Below are 23657 nucleotides of genomic sequence, written 5' to 3'. Positions count from 1 at the left end.
AATGCCTCCATTATCTCCCCTTCTCTGTGACTCTGATGAAAACTCTGCAAATTATTGAATATAAAATTTCTTTCAAAAGTCTCCTGCTAAATTCTGAGGCAGAACAGAACGACTGACAACAAGGTTATCGTCCCGTGAGCAAACTGTCCCTTCTGTTTAAAAACAGAAACTTATTAAAAATACCAAGAACCCCCCCCCTGTAGTTCCCCTCACAAACCCATTTGGGGAGCCCTGATTTACATTATCATTTGCTGTCCAAAGCAATGTGGAGGTGATCCAAATACATTGGAGATCAACTCTCTGCTGTATGTGAATAAAAGCTTCAAAGGATCCACAAATACAGAAGAACATTTCACAATATACTAATACAGTCGGCTCTGTATTTTTTTGCCCACATAAATACATTATTGCATACATATATACAAAGCTCCTTGTGTATTTGTGGATTATACTGGAAGCTTTCAAATCTATGTAAGCTTCTTATTACACGTTGATTCTTGCTTTTGTGAATCGCCCTGCACATTCCGGATTTACAAATGCATTTGTTGCAGTGTCTGTGAACAAAAGATTAAAAGCTTTCACTCCAGAAAAGAGTGCCAACTTTTCTGGGCACTCTTTCATTATTGATGTTTTTGTGTACATTGGGTTTACCATCTACACACACACATACTAGGAAGAAGAAGCAGGATTGGACACTAATGCATGTCTGAGTTTGGAAGAATGATTTGACACCCAACCAAACAACTTGAACTCTAAGGGCAAAACAGACTTGGGTCCACATTATTAACATGAGTATGAAAGCACCCTTATGTTGACCTCTCTAGGCTAGGTGCTTTGCAGGCCTATTTACAAACTTTCACTACTAACCTCTAGGATAAACAGTGAAAAGCGTCTCCATGCCCGCATGGATGTGGGTCGGTCACATGGCAGTGAAGCAGCCACTGCCCAGGACTTCCTGCAGTCAGTTCAATGGTCTGAAATGTTTCTGGGAACAGGTCGTATACATCAGCTCGATGAGAATGATTCATCTGAGGGAGAGAAAATCAGAATGTTTGAGAGACATTTTAACACTTAAGCTGTATTTATGCATTAGTGGTTTTGGGAATGGATCTACCGGAGTGGCATGGAGGGGAGGTCACCCCTATCATTCGGTATCTATAATGTATAAAACTGTAACTGTAAGCAGTGTCTCCCAGTCTGCTTTTAGCAGCAGAGCTTCAATGGTGATGAAGAAGGGAGCCTAAAAAGGTAAACTATGTACTGCAAAGTAGTGATTGTTCAAAACATTGTCATTCTATAGGTGTATTACTTGGTATTCATAAAAAAAAAAAAATCAATACCAACAAACACAAACCAACTCCCAACTCACCCGCAGCACCCCTACCAGAGGCCCAACTAATGAAAAACTGCTTCTTATGGGTTCAGTTCGTTTAACATGAAGTGATTCAAAAAGACTTGCAAACACTAAAGTTTGAATTCTCAAAGACTGCCCTCTCTGCTTTTATTAATTCAATATAGATATTTTTGCCATCTGAGAAAAAAAAATATATACAAAATAAATACACAAACAAATAAAAACTGGCAGAATGGCAGCTATAATTGTAATGTTGGGTAAGGAATCTGGAATCTTAATTTATTTTCCTTAATTGTATACGTAATGTTAATATAATTATAATTATAAATCAGCATTTATCTGTTTGTTATTCTTGTTGGCTAAAATGTCTGATGCATATGGGACACAAAAGGTGGAAACACTTCCGGAGTGGCGAAATCGAAGTGGTCTTCATCGGATTGGTTGAAATTCTACATAGGATTTCTGAAAGACGTGTGTCGCATTCTTGAACATTCTGTCCGGAAACATAGATGCAGTGATGCCAAACCCCCTCATGAAAGGAGAAGAAAGAAACGCCGTGACTCGTTTACAACAGTGACGACGAGCGCTTATCAGGCATCAACTAAACTCTGGAGGGCGTTTCAAAAGTGTTGGCGCTGAAATATTTAAAGTTTTGCGGGCATAGAATATTTCAAAATACGTTCAAGAGTTTTACACACTGTGTCTGTTAATTGTGGCGATATTTCCACACCCCGAAACGTGACACTGAACGAAAAACGAACTGAACTGTGATTCGGTTGTTTGACGTGTCAGTCAAACACGGCCTCATGTGTTTTTTTCCATCTTCCATTAAGGTTGTCATCATCATCTTTCACATCTTCCATTAACTGAAGGGTCTGACTACACGAGACTACATATATTTACGGACATGCATGTGTATGTCAGGTCATAAATTCACAAGAAATATGCATTGAACGCTTGCTTTGGCTTTTAACAACACTCCTCATTGTCCTCATGCCACCCCCTGCCACTCCATAAATATTTTTTTCATCTGGTGTATTTATGTATATACCTTGTAAATGAAGCTCTGAGCATGGAAATGCACAGGGTGCATATCCACTTCATTCCCCCAATCCTATCAAATACCACTCGGTCTTGTCATTCTCTGTGTCATACTTAACCATGGAGGTTAGCATACAACTTTCCGTTAATGCCTGTGGAAGAGAGAGAAAGAATTTTTAAAGTTCTTCAAAAAAGTCAATCTGAAGGCACCATGTATTTCTCCAGTAAACTTGTAAACACAGACAATGACACACATAATTACCATGCATTTTGTTGCTCTCCATAAAAGTCCCCACCGTATTTGTCAAACTCATTTGGGTCTGGGTTGAGGTAAGTTTTTATTATTTTTCATCCAGGTAGTGGTGGGGACTCATTTTCGTCAAACACCATAAAAAGGAGGGCAAACTCTTTATCCAACGTCTGTCCTACGTTCTGTCACTGTTCAGGGTGTTTTTGCGGCACACTATCAGTGGACCCACCCAACCACATCATCAAGTCCTGAAGAACATTTCACATAGTAGAGCTGTAAAGTCTACAATCATACTGTAAAAACTCAACTTTTTGCTTTCATCTTTATACCTCAACTAAGCTGACCGAGGAGTAGTAGGCAAACGTTATACAGTTTGGATCACTGGGACCTGGACCTGATCGTTTTGGAATGGTCCAGTTGTATGTCAGCATATGACCTATAACACACGTAACACATGAAACACAGAGAGGTTTTAATACGTATTGGTATACTATTAAATCTCTCCTTCCCATATAAAAAGACAAATTAGACAGAGCTTTGTAATAACACACCTGGTTGAACACCATCCTGATGGGTTTTACTGGTCTTCACTCCATGGGCATGAATAGAATATGGCCTCTTGGCATTGTTTTTAAACACAACTTGAATCCTCTCACCAACCTCAGCTCTAATGATGGGTCCTGCAGATAAAATGAGATTCACTAAAGCAAAGGTAATGAGCTAAAACAAAGAGACCTGCATTATCAATAGTGAATATTCATCTAACACTCATCAATAAATGTGTGATGCTTATTGTTTTTGGTTACTAACCTTGCATCTCTCTTACATATATATTTTTATACACTGTGTATAAACATACATTAAATTGTATATATATATATATATATATAAATTTTTTAGAACCAACACTGAATATTTGGAGAAACGTTCTTGTAACAAAATTCTGTTAAAATTTAAAATTTAAAATTTATCCCCGCGTTCTGGGAACCTTCCAAAATTTTAGTTGTAATCTTCTTTTGTGCTACAAAATATATTTTTTTAGTTGAAATATCTTGTTATTTTGTTAAACATCTTAGTATAACAATAGTACTAATACATACATTAGTCACATACATACATTAGTTAATATTAGTACAGCTAATATTCCTTCAAATTTTGAGCTATAAGGATTAACAATATTTCAGAAAAAAAGAATTTTTTATCTCCACTATATATATTGTGACGAGCTCCTGAACGCCCATCAGCGTTGCCCTGGAGACAGACAAGGAGCACCTGCACCTGCACCTGCACCTGCACCTATACCTTGCACCTGCACCTGCCACCTGCTCATCACATGCTGATCGGCCACAGCTGAGGCTCATTCGCCCACGGCCAGATAAGCCGTGCGAGGCATGACACAGAGGGTGAGCTCCTCTAGACTGGGAAACTAACACGCATTCTCCTCTCCCTTCCAGAAATTAGTGTTTTTTTAATATGACACGGTTAATTTTCTGCCTCATTTCGGCCACATGCTCGATGACGGACCGCTGGGGCACATTCTTTGTGCTCTGCTATTGTGTTTTCCAGTCGGGCTACCAAAATGTATCCGCACTGCCCTATGGGCTCTTAAATGCAGATCTCCCGCGGGTCCTTAAAAAACTCCTAAAGAGCAGTAGAATAAAACTTAAGGCCATTAAAAAGTTTTTAATATGTTAAATGCTATAAGAGTTTTCGTGTGAAAACCTGTATCTGAACTGGTAAATCATGTAATTTATAGCTCAATACTGTATGTTACCATAGACATTGTCCAACACAACTCATACGGTGTTCATTTTACTTGTGCAGCTCTTAAAATGGCCTTAAATTATTATTATTATTTTTAAATTCTGCAGATACCCTGTAAATAGTTACATAAAAATTCCTTTTTTCATATTTGTTGATATTTGTGTATTAAAAATCTTTTTATATTATTCCTATCTGATTTTCTATATTAAAAAAAAAAGGTCTTTTTTTTTTTTGGGCTAGTTAAATTAATTTTTGGGCTACAAAAATCTCAAGAGTACCTGCCCGATGGGCTACCAGGGATTATGACATTTTGCGAGCCCTGTATGTATGTATGTATGATTATTGTGAAGCAGGTTTCAAAATGACGGATTACAAGATTTACAACTAAATCTGTTTTCGTGTTTTCAGAAGAAAAAAATAAGTTTACACTTCACACTTCCAAAGTCAGATGTGCCATACCCATTATTTCCAAGTGCTCCTCCTCTGGAAGTCTGGGTTTCTTTTTGGTAAATGTGTCATCTATGTATTCACGAAACACCACCTTCTTATATTTACCACCAATCTGAGTATCTGAGTTAGTTCAAGGAAAATACTTCCCAGGGCTGAGTAAAGCAGGAAAGAAAAAGGGAAAAAAAAAATGATAATATATGAAATAGTGTGTCTAAATGTGTACACATTCAAGTAATCCTAAAATAACAGTAAAAAGGTAAAAAACTGTGTGGCTAGCTTTTGTGTGAAATATAGAGTCTCAAGCATACATACACTTTTAAGTTTGTGTGTATACCTTTCCTCCAGTGTAGTGTTGTGTTTCTCCAATTCCCATGTGCGGTTTGGGGCATAATGCCACACCAACTTCCTCCGCTGCTATATAGTAGCGCACTGTGGAGGGGAAATGTTCTGGTGCAGGAGTCACTGTCGAACAGGCCTTTGACTTCGTAATGTTGACGCATGCCAGCTTCGTAGTGATCAGCTGTATGACAGCTTCAGCTCAAACTGGCCTGAGAAGACAAGAGCACAATGATGAGCAAATGTTTAATGTCAAAGAATAATATAATCTGTATTTGTTTATATCTTTTAATCATTTAACAAAACAAACAACAAGCTTTTCATACATTATACATTTTATACCTAGCAACTGTATATAAAAAGCAGAACAGAAACTGGAATAAAATCTTCCCTAACTTTGTTACACCATTGCCGTGCCAAATCCTACACACCCCTTCCTTGAACCCTAGCTGTTCCCATAATCGTTTGGATTATAATGTAGCTGATCAAATAATTCATAAGTCATGATTAAAACTACTTCAATGTAATAATATGTATGTTTAATATTGTTTCTCTGGATGTTACATTGGTGGTAATATATTTTCTATTGTGACAGTCAAAAACAATTCTGTTCCTGTCTGCGTTTGCTGTATGAGCATTTTTTGCTGTGTAAATTGCTAAAATATATTAGTAGTGTCTATATTTGACTATTATGTGGCATCACAAATAAACTGGTATTTTGAGAGACTAAGAACAGTAAAGATAACATTTGTCTCATGAAAGTATTCCAAGAACAGGTTCCCCGCGCGTTCTAAATTTTCAGATGAAGTGTTCCGTTTTCTTGTCTCACTGTCACTTTATTTAAGAGAATGCAAATAAACTCTAAAAACCCAGTGGCTATAAACAGAAAGACTGGTTAGACTTCCTGTTATTAAGTGGTCTAGACAGTGAAGTTTCAAAGGCTGTACTGTCAAAGTGGTCAGCTTAGAAAGAATAACAAAACAATGCTGTAGGGGGGTTATAGGGTCTGTTGAGAAAAAGAAAAAAGACACCTTAAAACTCTCCCCCAGAAATGACACAAGTTGGAACAGAACTAGAAAGAGTCTAGTAATGTAGATGTTTCAGCAATGCAGGTTGAAATTGAGAATGGTCAGGAAATATTTTGTTTAGTTTAGCTCTGGACAAAGTGAGTCCTGTGCACCACACTGAACTGAATGAGTGTGTCTGGCATAAAGTGAAGATGTGTGTATTCGGTTAAGGATTGAGTACCAAATAATTCCTCAAGAACTATGTTTAGAACAGACTCCAAAAGCACCCTCAACAAACCCATTAAGGGAGTTTGTTTTGTAATAATCCCTGTCTGAGTGGGGAAATGGTAACAGCAGGCGACAACAGGGTGGAGTTAGTGGTAGAGCAGGCGTGATTGAACAGCAGTTATTTTTTTACACAATGCAGGGTTCAGCAGTACAGCACAGTGAAGAGTAAAGTGACAAAATGGGCACAACAATGGATGACCAGAGATTAAAAGTAAGCATTAAAGTAAAGCGTGAGGTTATCTAGAGTCAGCATAACACACTGTCGGTTGCCCACAATTGCTTTCATGAGAACAAAACTGATTTTCCTTTTACCTTGTATTTCAGATTTTATTTTCAGCGTTGAGCAAGCAGCCTAAGTAAATATGCATGACACTCCATGCACTTATCGTGGACTATGAGATGGAATGAAGGTTTGTCAGGATAGATGCCTGAAATGTATTTAAAAAATGCTTTGGACAGCGGCTTTTCTTTATCTCTTTCTCCACCGCTGACTGAATTTTTCTGGCTTTCTGTCTTTTCATTGTTATTTGGTAGGGGACGATTTTTTCAGCTTTTTGTTCACAGTGTTGATTAGTTTTAATGAAAACCACTCAGCCAACATTCCAGCTGCTGATTAAAAAAAAAACAAAGAGGATTCATGAAGCTAGATTATTAAATACTGGTTTGTTGCTTAAAAGCAGAGGCTCTGTTCTTTCTTTGTTGACAGCTCGCATATGTTCCGAAATTTTTTCCAAACATCAAAAATATTATGGGGGCCATGAAAGTTTTGTCACCCCTCCTACCCCACCTTCTCCCTGTCACGATCTCTAGCTAACGTAGTGCCCATTGTATGTGTGAGTCACTCTTTTCACTGAAAAAAACTTAAAATGACTCAATCCACAAACCATATAAAAAGATCATGTTACAACCAAAACAGGACATCCAATATGTTTTTAAGTTATAATGTTTTAAAATTACTTCTAAAATACACGGCACTAATGTTTGTGCTCATTAGTATTTCACACCAGTAAGAATCCACTAAAGGGGGTTAGAGTTCACTTGACTGAGGATTAGCATGGCGCATGAAGATATGCAGATGCACAAATAATGATAAAGAGGTGGCTGGAAATTATCTTTTCAAATCAAAGTAGACTAACAGACAGGTACTGCTAACTTCCTTAGGTAAACTGATATAGAAATAAGCAACTGATGACCAGTCATAAAAAATGCATATGAACAACTGGACAGTCGACCTACTGTAAATCAATCCTCATGTCCACTAAAAAAAATCATTTATGTACTGTTTCACAGATGTCATTCACACTTTCCTGACAGACACCAACAAATAGTTTTTTGTGCTTGTTTTCGCACGATTGAACACACTGAAATCTGTGTGTTTGTCAGGGCTTGACATGTCTGTCTGTCGGTCGGCTGTCTGTGTTAGTTTGCGTCTCTCAGTGCAGTGTGAATTGGCCTTAACTTTTGCTCAACATCACTATGGGTAATCCGAAAAACTGGTTTAGACCTCTTTTAACCCATATCTCACATCAGACCGGGACTTCAGCTCTCGCTTCAGATCATAGAATTGCCGCTCACATTTTTGCAATTTCAGGAGGAAAGTCCTCGAAGATGTAAATATGTTTTTCCTTGAATTTGATCTGTTTGGCTTGGATGGCCTTCTGCATATTTCCTCTTTAACACTGAATCAGTAAAAAAAAAAAAAATGACAAACAGCCACAGTCGCTGACCCTTTGCTGGTCTCGCAGCCAGCATTCAACAAACTTGGGCAAGAAACAGGCATTCACAGACATCAAATCATTCAGCAATGCCTCTGTAACAAATTTTGTTGGTTTGGAGGGGCTCAATACCCTCTGGAGTTCCCATAAGACATAGACTGCTTTGTTGGGAACAGCATTCCCAATCCAAGCCACTTGGCAAGAATTGCAGCAATCTCACTCTGCAAAGAGGCTACCAGCGGGTATAAGCACCTACAGACTAGCTGATCACTCTGAGATTGCATTTTAAAGACAAGTTAGTTAGTCCTTGTGTGTTCTGATATCCAATGTCACATCAATAGTGAGTTGTGCCTCTTCTCTCGCACAATTGTTGCACCATTAAATTTAGTTAAGTTCCTCTTTAGTTTAGCTCTGGCGCAAATCTGCTATAGCAAGCTGGACCTTTTTCTGCCATGATGACTTGCTCAACATTGTGACTGCAAAATCCCACAATATCCAACAAAACAGTTTAACAATATCAGAATGTGCTCCAGAATGTCCATTGTTTTGATGTGCTACTCACTTTTAAACTGTAGAAAAATTATAAAATGGTGCTACAATTGTCATTTTGTATCACAACCTGGGGTCAAGAACGCTTCTTAATATTGTTAATTCATTATTATCATTAGAACATGTACCTCAAACTTTTGAAGCGGGCAGTTATTTCACTTTGTCTGTGTCAATCTTATACCAAGGTCACCACAGTCAGTCAGTCTGTATCCAGGCCAGATGTTGGACTTGTGCCCAGCAAATACCAAAAAACAGCCCTTCATGTTCAGTGAACACCTACACAGACCTCTACTATCAGAAAATCTCTTGATGCAGACCCCCTATTTCCAGCTAAGGCCATAACTCATTATGCCAGGACCAGCTAGGATTGCAAAGTAGACCTAAATGACTAGCAGGATCACTCCTTTATAAACCAGTCTCTGCCTAGCTCTCCCTCGACTACAACCCCTGCCTCAATCATCTCACCCAAGTCTGCTGTCGCCCATGCCAGTCTCTAAGTGATAGAGCTGCTTCAAATTTTAAAAAACCATACAGAAACATAGACTTGTGCTTGGAATCATCAATCATGTTGTGTTCGCTCTGTTTGTTCGTTCCTTGACCTGATAGAGTTTCTGTTCCAATCCACTTTCACCTTTGCTCAATTAATATTCAGTAAACTCTATAAATCTCATTTGAAACCATTAAATGAGATCGCTGAATACTTGAATTTTTAGTATTTTCATGATTTACTCATTCGAAACAGTGTTGCAAGTCCGTGATTTCATTAGTATCCATTTACTAAGTATATATGTATATATTTGTATAATTTTCTATTTATTTCCTCCAGTATTGTTGTTGTTATTGTATTTATATTGTGCTTGGAACATTCTTGGAAACAAAACATTGCTAGTTGGGTTAGGATCTGGCACAACACTAAAATCATTATTAGTAAAAGCATTACAAGTTACGTTTTCAAAGCAAGTTATATGAGTGTACAGGCATTTACACACCAACATAGCCCTGATGTAAAAGAACTGTGACTTACCATTATGTCAGGTGTCATGCTAACCGTCACTGTGGTATGCGGGGAAGACACTGAGAGTGTTGTCACGGTTCATCCCATCTCGTCGAAACGTGTTACCCTCGAAATAGACCCCATGGATATCCACCTCAGTGCCCAAGCCAAGTACGTGCCACATAACGTGTTCCCAGTTACACAAGTCCAGACCTTCCAGGTTTCCATACATTAAGCCATTCACCGCTGAGAAGGAAAACACACATACTTAACTGGAATATGGTCAAACCAAAATTTGTGTATTCACAAAGTGTGGATGTAAATGCACATGACTGTGTGATTAAACACACAAAACACATACCGTGCATCTTATTGCTCTCCTGAAACTCTTGATTATCTGGATCTGAATCCCTGCTGCCAAACTTTTTAATGTTCTCTTCCAGATACCAGCTTTCATTCTCATCCATCACAGAGAACAGCAGAAAAAACTCATGCTGAATTTTGTCAGCATGCTTAAGAGACACACCCACATGGAAAAACATCAAGACACACACACAACACCACACCACACACACACATTAGCCATTATAGTCATTCATAGTCTGAAAAGCAACAGGTGCATTGCATATGTGGCACATTCCAAAAATAAGGTATACTTTGGTGTCCCATGATTTTTTTCTAAAGCATTAGAGGCACAAATCTTTTTTGTTTTTGTTTTTGTGAGACCTATTAGATAAAACATTTTTTATAGTTAACTATTAAATGCAATACGTAGCGTGCTGTGCATATCCGTATAAGATTTTCTGTTTAAACTGATACTAAAAAGACAAATAAATTTGACTTGTCTACAAACTGCAGTGTTGACTGCATTCTTCAAACAATCAACCCTGAAAAATCTTGAGGTTGGTGTGTATATATATATATATATAAATTTTTTTAGAAGAAATTTGCTGTATAGGTCTTTGTATGTTTGTTACCTGATGGCCACTTCCATCAAGGACACCTTTCCTGCACACTTGTATGGGTCCAAATAAACCAGAGTTAGTGTCCCGAACAGGATCAACAGCAGAATAGTACAAGTATGAAAGACAAGGAGGATCAGCGCTGGAGGGACCTTCAATTACTTTCCACCGGTAGGTGAATTTTTTCCCAGGAGCCACAGAGGCTCCAGCTTTCTGAGTACCTGTGAAAAAAAAAAAAAAAAAAAAAATTCTAGAGACTTAAGACTTATGACTTAAAACTTAAGACGTATGCTTTGAATTTTCAATATTTGCAGTCAAAGGTTGTGCAATGTGTGTATGAAGCTTTCAAATATTATTCTTTGTATTCATTGCTGTTCCGTTTCCAAATGAAATATCACAGCAGAAGTTCTTAAGCTTTTTTGTGTGAATGCCCCCTACTTTGCTTTCGCCTCATTTAGAAGCCCTAAAATGAAGATATGTCTGTATAACTGTGTGTATAGCTGTAGCTGTAAATGACCTTACCATCCTGATACTTGCTCCTTCATAGGCCTTCTCATAATGCAGACCGTGTGGCTGAATGCTGTAGTCACGTGTAGCACTGTTAAAGAATGTCACAATGATAACATCACCAGTCTCTGCTGCTGATGACCGGACCTACAGTGGGAGTGGGGAAGGGGTGTTAGAGAATAATTTTAAACTACATGAATAAACGTGAAAAGCACTCATACATCACAGCATGATATTACCTCTAGGACACATTCCTACACTTCTTATTCAAAAATTTTAATGTTGGCAGGAAATCAAAACTAACCACGTTTTTCTTTATGTATGTTACTGGTCTTATCGTTAACAATTCATATATGCATTATTTTATCTTTTTTCTTTAATCAAAACTTTCTACTCCTGTTATATGGCTTGAACCCTCTTTGCTAAAATTTGCAGTTAAGCCAGTCGCAAATTTTCAATTTTATGCCAACTCTAAAATATTAATCAAACACATATCAGTGTTCTAAAACATCTAAGACACAAGTGAGGATTTTTTACCCAGAATTCCAAGATGCACATCCTGCCCGCTAAATGTGTTTTTGGTAGTAAACGTGTCATCAGTGTATGAAATGTATCTGGCCTTCAGATATTTTCCACCCAGATAACCACCATCACGACTGAAGTACGATTCAGAGTCACTGCAGGTAAAGAAAGACATTAATGTAAAAAACACTCTAATACAATGACAACATTAACATGCGCATATTATAAATAAAAAATAAAAGTAAAATTATATATAAATAAGAGATAATACTAGACCCGCAAGCAGCAATTATATGTAATAATTACATTAATTACATAAATTCTAAATAAATAAACTCATTTATCTTTAAATTTGTTATATATATTTTACAGTGTTTTCTACCGGTTCTTTCTGTTTTTAAGCATTGTCTGTGTACCAACGAATAGTGGGAAAAGTTTATCCAATCAGAATTTATTCAATAACAGTTACAAGCAAAGCTAAAGTCTGAGCACCCTCTCCTAAGTGCCTTCAGAATCCCTCAGCAATTTCAGATCAGCCCTTCTTTTGTGTTTTGAGTTACTCAATCATGCATTAAAGCATCTCCACATCTGAGTTTTACCTGTCTGGTTCAGTAAGTGGTTTATTTGTCATGTAATTCATCCCTGAAGGGGCATAGTCCCAAACCATCTCCTCAGCTGCAATGTAGAAACGTCTCTCTTTGCCAGGGCCCTCTGTTGCAGAGGCTGTGGACCCACAGGCCGAGACCTCATAGAAACTCTGCATACCTGCTGCTCACGAGAAACAAAGAGAGAGAGAGATATTTTGAAATCATAAAAGTACTTGCTTCCCTTGGGTAAGCTCAAGAGTTAACCAAACTAAAAGAGATTACAAACAGTGATAACTTGTTCAGTCATCAGACAATGATAACTGTTTAGCTTCGAATAACTAAAACAATGCGTCAACCTCATGGAATAAACATGAAAAATCAAACATGCCAGTAAAAAACAAATAAACAAACAAACAAAAAATATGAAAAAAACTCTACAAATCAATACAAAAAGTGATTGTACGTACAGTGCTTAGAGACAAAAACAATGCATCCCAAAAAAAACTAAAGCAAATATTAGTCTTCACACAAGATGACAGAAAGACAACAGAGCAGTTACCTTGTACATGATCATTGACTTGGCAGCTTAACAACCATTTTCCTTTTGTTTTCGGGATCATTGTTGCGGTGACAAAAGTGGCAGGAAACAGACTAAGCACATCTGTGCGGTGCATGCGATCCAAGAGGGTGTGCCCATGGAAGTAAGCCGAATGAATGTCCACCTCGTTACCAATGCCGAAGAGATGCCAAGACACGGAACGTCCAACACACACTTTCAGTTCAGGCAAATTCCCATAAACATAGCCATTGATTGCTAATGGGGAAAAGATGAGAACAGTGAGTTACACTGAGAAATAAAGGATATGAAATGACATGAGTTTTATAATTAAACATTAATAAATACAAAGAAAATAATAATTCTGTTTATTATTCATTTAAATAATAAAATGTCAGGCTAGATATTAAAATCACAAACAGCCATGATAGCATTTCAAAGTGCAAAGAACTTTGGATATCAAAAGGAAAACTAAACTTTTCTGAATGGCTTTGTTCCAAAGTAGAACAGATACAAGAAGGTACTTTCCATGAAAGTATGCAAAAAAACAATCAGTCATGTGTCATCTGCTAAAAATAACATTGCCCTTGGTTACAGACATTACTGTATATGTAACAACAGAGCAATGGAATTTTCCAATGCTATGGATTTGAATCCCAGTAGTGTTGAGTGCCATGATTTGGTATAAAATTTCAGGAGTCAGTACCAAACCCAGTGAAATACTAAAGATAAAAAAAATAATAATTATATGAATCACTTTTTAACTGTTTAACTGCTACAGTGTAATGTCAGCTGCTTTGAATAGGAGTGTATAGTATATTTGAGTAAAAATACACACTGTAAAAAAACAAAAAAACATAAAAAAGTGGTGAAATGCATGGCAGCACAGGATGCCAAATGTTTACCATGAATGGAAATAATGGTTTAAAGATCTTTTTTTTTTAATTTATTATTTTTTTATTTATTTTTTACAGTCAATGACTGGCAGAAGTGGCTGCCAAGCAAAAATGTAAAATTAAGGTAAAATATCATAACTTATGTCCTAATTTTTCTTAAATGTTTTGCAAAAAACTCTGCTACTTTACAGATATTTCCTGGATTATCATTGTGAAACCATTTGTTAACAACAGCACACATGCATGAGCTAATGTAACTGTCACTGCATCAGCAACCTACACAGTTACTGCCTTTAAATAAAACAACATGAAGCATCACAGCAGTGTTTCTGGGTCTTCTCCTCGACTGAAGCACAGACTCTGCTCTTCGGCACAACAGTGACCCACAAAACACAGACAACAGAAACACTTTAAATCCCAACAGAACATGAAACATGAACAGATCTCTAGATCTCAGCATCTTCACTCGTAACAAACCAGTCTGACTTTATTTCTTTCAATCAAAACCTTTTATTGAGAATTAACTGAGGTTTAGATGTTGCTGTTTTATTGAAAATAATAATGTTTGAAGTCATCATTGTGGAGATCAGTGCAGCGCATTTGTTATACCAAAAGTTGTGATAGAAAACCTGATACGATGAAGTTGTGTATCATTGTGTATAGCCTGAGTCACTGGTTTCATCCAGAGTTTAATCTCAGAGTATATTATTTAGATTTTTTAAAATTCACATTATTTTCTTAGAATACTACTGCATAAAAATCTTGTCCGGCTTTGATGTTTTTAAAGTCATTATGCAGAAAATATCATGTAGACTTACAAACATCAAGAATCTGCATATGAACCTCAACAATAGTGACAATCGACAAAATATTTTTAGATTACAAAATATTTAGATAAACAGATCAACTCTGAACATCATAAAACAAGCCACAAAAAAAGCTTTTCGTTGATTGTCTCCATTGTGTTGAGACTCATGCTCTGATTTTTTTATATTTGTGAGAGTCAAAAAACACAGATCAAAACACTTTCTATATAATAATAAAAAAGAATATCTGACTGTCATAACATCCATGGGACTGCTGTAAAATAATGCAAAACTAACAGCTAATATACTCAGAGATGAGACGCTGGATGAGATCAGTGAATCAGGCCATGACATGATGATTGAATGCGCTTTTAAACACAGTTTTACAGCAGCAAGAGTAAAACTGACATTAAAAAGTCAAGGGTCAAGATCCCAACTAAAGCAAATGCCTTCAAACTTTATTATTTTGAATAAAACATCAAAATCTAAACCTATTAAAGTTTTGAGTGAAAGAAAGAAAGTCAGACTGGTAACGAGTGAAGATGTGGAGATCTAGAGATCTGTTTGTGTTTCATGTTCTGTTGCTGACAGTCATGTGACATTGTACTTATTTATTTTATTATTTTATTTTATTTTACAGTGAAGGTGTTTGATCATAATAATTTAGGATATACCTGTAAAATAACAGTTTTCTGCTTATTTAAATGAGATTTTACTATAATTTTATGGGGTTTTGTGTGGCAGCTGTTGCTACCAGTCATTTTTATCATGTTACATTTTATTGTTGTATTAATTTCAGGTTAATTTTTTGTAATTTGTATGTAATTTAAGAAAACAGAAAAATACTATATAAAATTGTCTGTATAAAAAAAAAAAAAATTGTCATTAATGCCGTAATACTAAAAATAACAGGTCAGAAGTTAATTTAGAGGTTCTGACTATAATTAAAAGCAAAAGAAAACAACCTGATGAAAATCAGTTATTTTCTGCAAAATTAGGGAAAAATTAAGATTTTTTTTTTTATTTTATACAGTGCATTAATATAAATGTTTAAGCTGATTTAAATAAAACATTTTTAGCTTCTTTCATAAAAAAAAAGAACATTCCTCGTCAGAACACAAGAAGCAACAACCCAATTTTTCTAAGTGAAAGTTTGAGACATCCTGAGACTTACAATGCATGAGGTTGGACTCTCTAAACTCCTCATCTGCGTTATTCTTAAGTTGGTTTGTTGCATCTTGATCAGAGCAGAACATTTTAATATTCTCCTCCAAGTACCAGCTCAAGTTCTCATCCACCACACTGAACATCAAAATGAAATCTTCATCCACCATCAGAACGCTTTTGCTTAGAGTCCAGAGTGCCTGAGAAAGAAAAAGAAAGGGTAAAAAAATAATCAAATTTAGGAGGAATTAGTGCTTGATGCTAAGAAGTAGTTGGTACTGTGAGATACTGTACAATCTATAGTAAACTTTTGGAAATAGATTCCACATGTGAAAAGTTTATTAGGGCTTGTGTGCGGACCTTACCTTTCTTGCAGGTGAGCAGAGCTCCTATAAGCCCTGATGAAATGTCTTTTGGTGCATCTCCATGTGAATGGTAAATCCAGGTGAGACAGTTGGCATCTGCTTCAGTAGGTGCATACTCTGGTTTGACCTGCCCGTGGTATGTGTAGCTCTTACCTGGATCCACCGCATCATCACTCTTTTTACTACCAGTGGTGCCGTCTGGATACAACGCTCCCTAAAATACAGAGTAATGCGAATTCAAGTAAAAGCAAAAGAGGAGTCATATCATAATTTGACAAATTGCAACAAATCTAAACTGGATTTCCCTTGCTCTTTTTTAGTATAAAATTGAATATACAACCTTTCTTTAAATTCCAACCAGATTTTATGGAAGCTACACTCATTTGGAAATATTTGCAGAACCGGTATCACAAGCATGACTAAAACATTTACACAATAATGCCTATTCAGTAACTTGGCTTGTGATGGAAGTAGACATGGTAAAGTTAAACATAACCTCATAAAAAAAAAAAAAAATCTGAAAACTCAAAAATCTAATATAAATGACAGTGAAAGTTGCCTGTTAACTTGTTTTCCACGTGGGTTAAAAACAAAGATGTTTCACCAAGGTTACACTCAAAAAACAAAAGAAAAAAAAATTGGTTTGTCTAAATTTACATTTTTGGTATGTCAACTGCATACAAATTTTCCATTCATTTGGTATTACATAGTTTTAGCACAATTTAATAATTGACGATTGACTGATGATCCGATCTGCTTGATCGGATCACAGTGATCGCATGTTAATGCTAATTGTAAAACACAGCCTAAGTCACGATTGAGGTTGATTAAGGATGAACACCTGCTGTTAACAAGCAGGAATCACTGAAGGAAAGAGAAATGAGAACAGAAAAAAGAGAAAAAAAAACACAAGAACGACAACTGTGGCCTGTTGCATGAAGATAGCTGAACAAACTGAGTTTCAGAGTAAGTTTATGCTGAGTTCACACTGCATAATTTTAGCCCTGATTATCACTCGCTGACAGGTTTTGCCAAATCACAGAAAAATGCCTGAAATCTGCAGCAAATCGGTGCTTGTTCACTCGAGTGACAATCACGCAGTGTGAATTATCAAAGACGTGATCTGAGAGAATCACCAACGCCCATGAAATATTTGGCATGCTAAATATCTGGACCTGTCGGCAATTCAAAATCCTGCTGTGTGAAATGAGTTCTGACTGAAACTCTGCATGTAATAACCTAGAACGCTGTCTAAGACTTGATGGCTGCTCTGTCAATTCTCCGTCATCAGTTAGGAACCTAGGTGTGCTATTTGATAGCAATCTTTCCTTAGAAAGCCATGTTTCTAGCATTTGTAAAACTGCATCTTTCCATCTAAAAAATATTTCTAAATTACGACCTATGCTTTCAATGTCAAATGCAGAAATGTTAATCCATGCGTTTATGACCTCAGGGTTAGAATATTGTAATGCTTTATTGGGTGGTTGTTCTACATGCTTAATAAACAAACTCCAGCTGGTCCAAAACACAGCAACAAGAGTTCTTAATAGAACCAGGAAGTATGACCATATTAGCCCGGTTCTGTCAACACTGCACTGGCTCCCTATTAAACATCATATAGATTTTAAAATCTTGCTTATTACTTATAAAGCCCTGAATGGTTTAGCACCTCAGTATTTGAACAAGCTCTTGTTACATTATAGTCCTCCACGTCCACTGCGTTCTCAAAACTCTGGCAATTTGATAATACCTAGAATATCAAAATCAACTGCGGGTGGCAGATCCTTTTCCTATTTAGCAACCCTAAACTCTGGAATAACCTACCTAACATTGTTCGGGAGGCAGACACACTCTTGCAGTTTAAATCTATATTAAAGACCTATCTCTTTAACCTGGCTTACACATAACACACTAATACGCTTCTAATATCCAAATCTATAAAAAAAGAATTTTTAGGCTGCATTAATTAGGTAAACCGGAACCAGGAACACTTCCCATAACACCCGGTGTACTTGCTACATCATTAGAAGAATGGCATCTACGCTCATATTAGTCTGTTTCTCTCTAATTCCGAGGTCACCATAGCCACCAGATCCAGTCTGTATCCAGATCAGATGGTCACTGCAGTCACCCGGATCCAGTACGTATCTAGCCTAGATGGTGGATCAGCACCTAGAGAGGATCTCTGCAGCCCTGAAAGACAGCAGAGACCAGGACAACTAGATACAGATACAGATCCCCTGTAAAGACCTTGTCTCAGACGGCCACCGGGACAAGACCACAGGAACCAGTTGAGTCCTCTGCACAATGTGACCTTGCTGCAGCCTGGAATTGAACTGCTGGTTTCGTCTGGTCAGAGGAGAACTGGCCCCCCGACTGAGCCTGGTTTCTCCCAAGGTTTTTTCTCCATTCTGTCACAGATGGAGTTTTGGTTCCTTGCCGCTGTCGCCTCTGGCTTGCTTAGTTGGGGACACTTCATTTTCAGCGATATCGTCAACTTGATTGCAAATGATTGCAAAGATACTTTTAAAACAGAACTGAGCTGGATGATGACATCACTAAATTCACTGATGAACTGCCTTTAAAAATAAGTGTTTACTATTGTCATTTTGCATTACTGACACTATTTTCCTAATTAATGTTGTTCAGTTGCTTTGACACAATCTGTATTGTCAAAAGCGCTATATAAATAAAGGTGACTTGACTTGACTGAAAAATACATTGGCGATGACCTACAGCCAATGAGAGAGCAAGATAGAGGGCAGCAGGAAGTTCGGGGAGGAGTTAAAGACCACAATATCAGCAAGCATGGCTTCGGTTCCGAGAAAGTCTCGGTCTATTTGGACCCAAGAAATGGAGAATACTTTTAATAACACTTAAATAACATTTCCAGTCTCTCAGAGTTCTCATGCGAGACTGGAAATGTTATTAAAATGTTATTAAAAGTATCTTGATCTTGTGTTATTTCCTCATCACTTCTCGCATGCATTTGGTTGTGAAACATAGTTTGTGGACCAGACAGTTGTCTGGGATTCTTCCTATTGTAAAGTCAAGCATAGTGTAACCTCCTGTCGCCGAACCGTCATGCAATGTGAACACAACAGCAACTTTGTCTCTAAAATTATTTTGTCTCTAAATTTCGTCTCTAAAATTTATTTACTGTAAACTGCTTTAATCTGAAGTGAGAGATATCGGGGGAGTGGCTTTATTGCATCAGATAAATATATCACTTTGCTCATAGCTGATTGGTTCCCAGCATGCATTGCGACATGAAGCGTTTTGTTGATTGCCAACCATTTTTGATTCTTGATGTCTGTGTGTGTCTGTAAAATTATGTAGATGAAAACTTTTTGTGCACAAAGTCCTTTGTAAACTCTTCATACTGAATGATGCTGCTTGATCTCAAGCTGTATAGTCACAATCCTACTGTAAAAAAAATCGCAAAAACAATGCATCACCCATATAATCAGAGATTAAACTCTATATCAGGCAAGTAGATGATTATGTTTATGTCATCATACATAAGCATGAGCATTTTTTCATCTTGGCTTTCATTGTCATTGTAAACGTGTCTTACAAACACTCAGTTAAAACAGCCACATAAAAGCTAATGTCAAAAAGTCAAGAGTCAAGAGCCAAAGAAAAAGCAAACACTGATCTCCTTGATGATGATTTCAAACAAGACATTTTCAATAAATCATCAACATCAAAACCTCTGTAATTCTCAATAAGAGCTTCTGTTGACATCTAACAGAAATTAAGTAAATCTGGGGTGCGTTTCCCAAAAGCATTGTTTGCTAATTATGGTCACAAGTTTGACCACAGTTGCTTTTGGGAAACACCCATTTAGTAATGAATGAAGCTGCTGCTGCTGTTTGTGGAGTTGTTTAATCCTCTTCTGCTGAGATCTTGAGAGAGTTAATGGCTTTTTATATTTCAGTTAATTTTATCCAAGGCTGTGGCTGTGAGTCATATGTAGTTCTTGTATCTTGTCACTTGTCATTATACTTGGCAAAAAAAAGCTCTTTCTGATTCTCTTTTTTCTGTTTTTCTTTCCTTCAGTGATTCTGCTTGTTAACAGCAGCTGTCCATCACTAATCCTCAATCATCACATGATTATCTAATTTAACCCAAACACTGATTCGATTGTAAGAGATAATGCACATGAACACTGAGCAGTGTTTTTTTTAACACTGGGGACTTTGCTGTGAACTATTACATAAATCAAACCTGTTTCATTTATGTATGACTGAATATGAATCACATTAAGTTTATTAATTTATGATATAACTATGTAATCCAAATGGTTGGAAAATTTGCATGCAATTGAAATAGATAAAATTCAAATTTAGACCAAAATCTTTTTGTGTGTGTGTATCCAATCATACTGTACACTGATAAAAATGATTTTGTGGTGAAGTAAATACTATGGAAAAACAACATTTAATAATTTAGTTCAGGCAACAATTAAATAAAGAGACTAAATTCTATATTAGTACTCAATTTAGGTGTGTAGAAATTAAAGTTTAAACATATAAGTATATTTTTACATGGAATTGTTAATGTTTAAAAATGAATTAAATTGTATTTTTTTTCAGTGTACATATGCATGTGACGTTCATAAGAGACAGACGTGCAAACACAACTTTTAAAAAACATTTGACATATATGCACATTATTTAATTACAGATTATTCATTTGAGCTACAAAAGTGGATGCTTCAAGTAGCTATTTTCTAAAGGTTCATGTCGTCTCGTGTAATTGGTGGATTGCCCTTTGAACTGCTCTGAAACAAGTTGTTTTTTGACACTTTGCTGCAAGCTATTTGTTTATTGCTGTTATTGATTTATGGGATGTGTGTTAAGAAATGCTGAATTGCTGTTGTAATACAAAGATAAACATGAATAGACAGTAAAATTAACACAAGGAAAGGAATGGAGGGGGAAAAAGTAAAGGAACTGGTAGAGAGATAATGTATATCCAACCTTCTGAATTCTTCTCATAGAAAACTCCATGAGGGTGGAGAGAATAAGGCATGCTGGCAAAATTCTTCATGTGCACCTCTATGACATCACCGACCTCAGCCCGTATAATCGGTCCGAGGAAGCCGAGCCAGGCAGGTTTAGGTATCTCAGTGGAGTAAGAATCATCTGTGTACTGCCTGTATAGAGCCTTTTTATAAACGCTCCCTATCCGGGTAGGACTCTTCATCAGAAAATCAGACGCATGTCTGTTAAAGCGGAATTAAGAGAGAGAAATAAGTAAATAATGGTAATCCATCATACAATCAGATTTATTGTTATTATTGTCAATAATAACAGTGTTAGCCTAAAGCACCATGCAATTACAAGAAGCTTTATCCACACACACATATACATATTTATAAATACTACGTTTTGATTATTAGTTGCCTAGCCTATTACAATGAAAATGTCGGCTATTAGGGACTTTAACTGTTACTTATAGCCTAAATAGTCATGCGTCATTTTTTCCTGTTTGTAAATGAACTTACTCATCTTGCTCAATGCTCCGGTTATTGATAAGGTTTCGGCCGCTGGGTGCGTAATTCCAGTTTTCTTCTCTTATGGCAATATAATACGTCCTCTTGAGACATTCGGCCCGCTGCAGCGCGATCACGGCCGTCAGAAACGCGCACAGAACAAACTTCATCGCTTATTTGAACAAATCCAACATGTGAAACCAGTTTCCGAGCCAGAGTCAAAGAAGAGACGCACGTAAACGATCTCAAATGCCACTGCGTACTGAAACTATGTGGCACACGAAACAAATCTTGCCGTCAGTGCAGCTATTATAGCTAATATCGAAACTGAAAGTTCTGCTCAAACTGCTGCTGCATCAACGGGCGTTCCCGAAGAACTAGTTCTTTCAGAGAGAAGTGAAACTCCAGCGTATCCTTCATAAAACAGCGCCCAGATAAACTGAACACATGACCAGACGCGATGATGACGAGCTCCGCTGCCTTCATGTGCGCGCCGCTACTGGAGCATCGGTTTGTCTGTCCGGTGTTTCGACTGTTCTTTAAAAAATCGAAAACCTTAGTCTAAAAATCTTAAAGAAACGTGCCAGTTTTCTTTAAAATATGCTTAATATTCCTGCCGTTTGCTGGTAAACACAGTGACAGTGTTGTGCCCAATTCTGACCCCTGACAAAAGATTACCCCCCTCGTTCAGATCGCTACCTGATTGTCTAATCCTAACCCCCACCTACTCCTAAACATACCAATAGGCCTACTAGGGGCTAATAATCTGAAGGGGGTTGAAACTAGGCACAACACCCGGCAAGCTGTGCATAATCTACAATGTGGACTATTAGCTGCTATGACAATTACCCTAGTTTACCTTAACTTTAACCTCAGATTTAACCTTCCCCCTAGTATCATGTGTGTAGCACCCAGGTAACGTCGAGAGTGGTAACTTTGTTCCTTACATTAAATTCCCTCCTGGAAAACCTTTGAATTACTTGCCTTTATAATTCAAATAACGTGGCAGGAAACGAAAAATGGATGTGAAACAAGCTTGTGTGTGTGTGCAACTACGGTTGGAACCTAGCTATATGTTACATTAGAATTTAATAATAATAATAAAATATTATAATAATGAGTCAGAATGCCAATCCACTTCTAAACCTAAATAACACTATATAATTAACATAATATATAAAACTGAATGAATATATATATATATATATATTTTATAATATATATATATATATAATATATATTATATATATATATATAGATATATATATAATTGCCTGACAAAAATTGTAGTTGGTAACATAATCATTGCGTTATACATTTTAGGTAATGTAATCAGACTACTTTTAGATTTACTTTTAGATTAGTTTTAACCAAACTCGTTTATCACATTAATTTAAACAGGATAATGTTGTACCATATTGATATAAAAATGCAAAGAAAAAAATATATATTCCATTCATTGTTACTGACACATGAAGTGCATTAAATATTACATTGTATTCTCGCACTGGGTTTCATAAACGAACTGCAGGGGGTTTGTGAGTTTGACAAAAAGCAAATAATTAATGAAATCATAAAAATGTCAAATTAAAATAAATTATTTAAAAATAACATCAATCAAAATAAAACTTTTTTTTTTTAATTTTTTTATTTACCTGCATGTCATTTGAGCATTAATCAACATTAGAGAACCATGAACGTGGAAATGTGATTTAATTATTAAAATATTTATTTTAAAATCTCAGGGGTACTGAAAAAATCCCTGCATTTCATATAAATAAGAAACAACGTGAATTTGTGCATTTTAATGTGTTTAAAAGACAGAAACCTTCCAAAGACATCTCTAGTAATACATTGTTAAATAAGCCACTGAGTGATAATTCAAATAAAAATGAATTTGTCCATCAGTAGTTAATGCAAATATTGAAATGCTGAGAAAACACTTCTTAAAACTGAAATGATTTCTGGTAATCCTGTGGTCAAATACTGTGTAGCTTCCTGACTAGTGACTAGTCTTTGTGTGGATGTCCACAAAACTGGAAGA

General features: G+C 36.5%; 1 pseudogene; it reads right to left on the bottom strand.

Moving 5' to 3' along the window:
- Nucleotides 1-862: 862 nt before the first annotated feature.
- LOC122147622 lies at nucleotides 863-22305 on the bottom strand (annotated as a pseudogene).
- Between the last annotated feature and the right edge of the window lie 1352 nt (nucleotides 22306-23657).

Source organism: Cyprinus carpio, chromosome A15 (genome assembly GCF_018340385.1).
Source record: "Cyprinus carpio isolate SPL01 chromosome A15, ASM1834038v1, whole genome shotgun sequence".
Classification (NCBI taxonomy): domain Eukaryota; kingdom Metazoa; phylum Chordata; class Actinopteri; order Cypriniformes; family Cyprinidae; genus Cyprinus; species Cyprinus carpio.
This window is presented reverse-complemented; position numbering and strand designations above follow the sequence as displayed.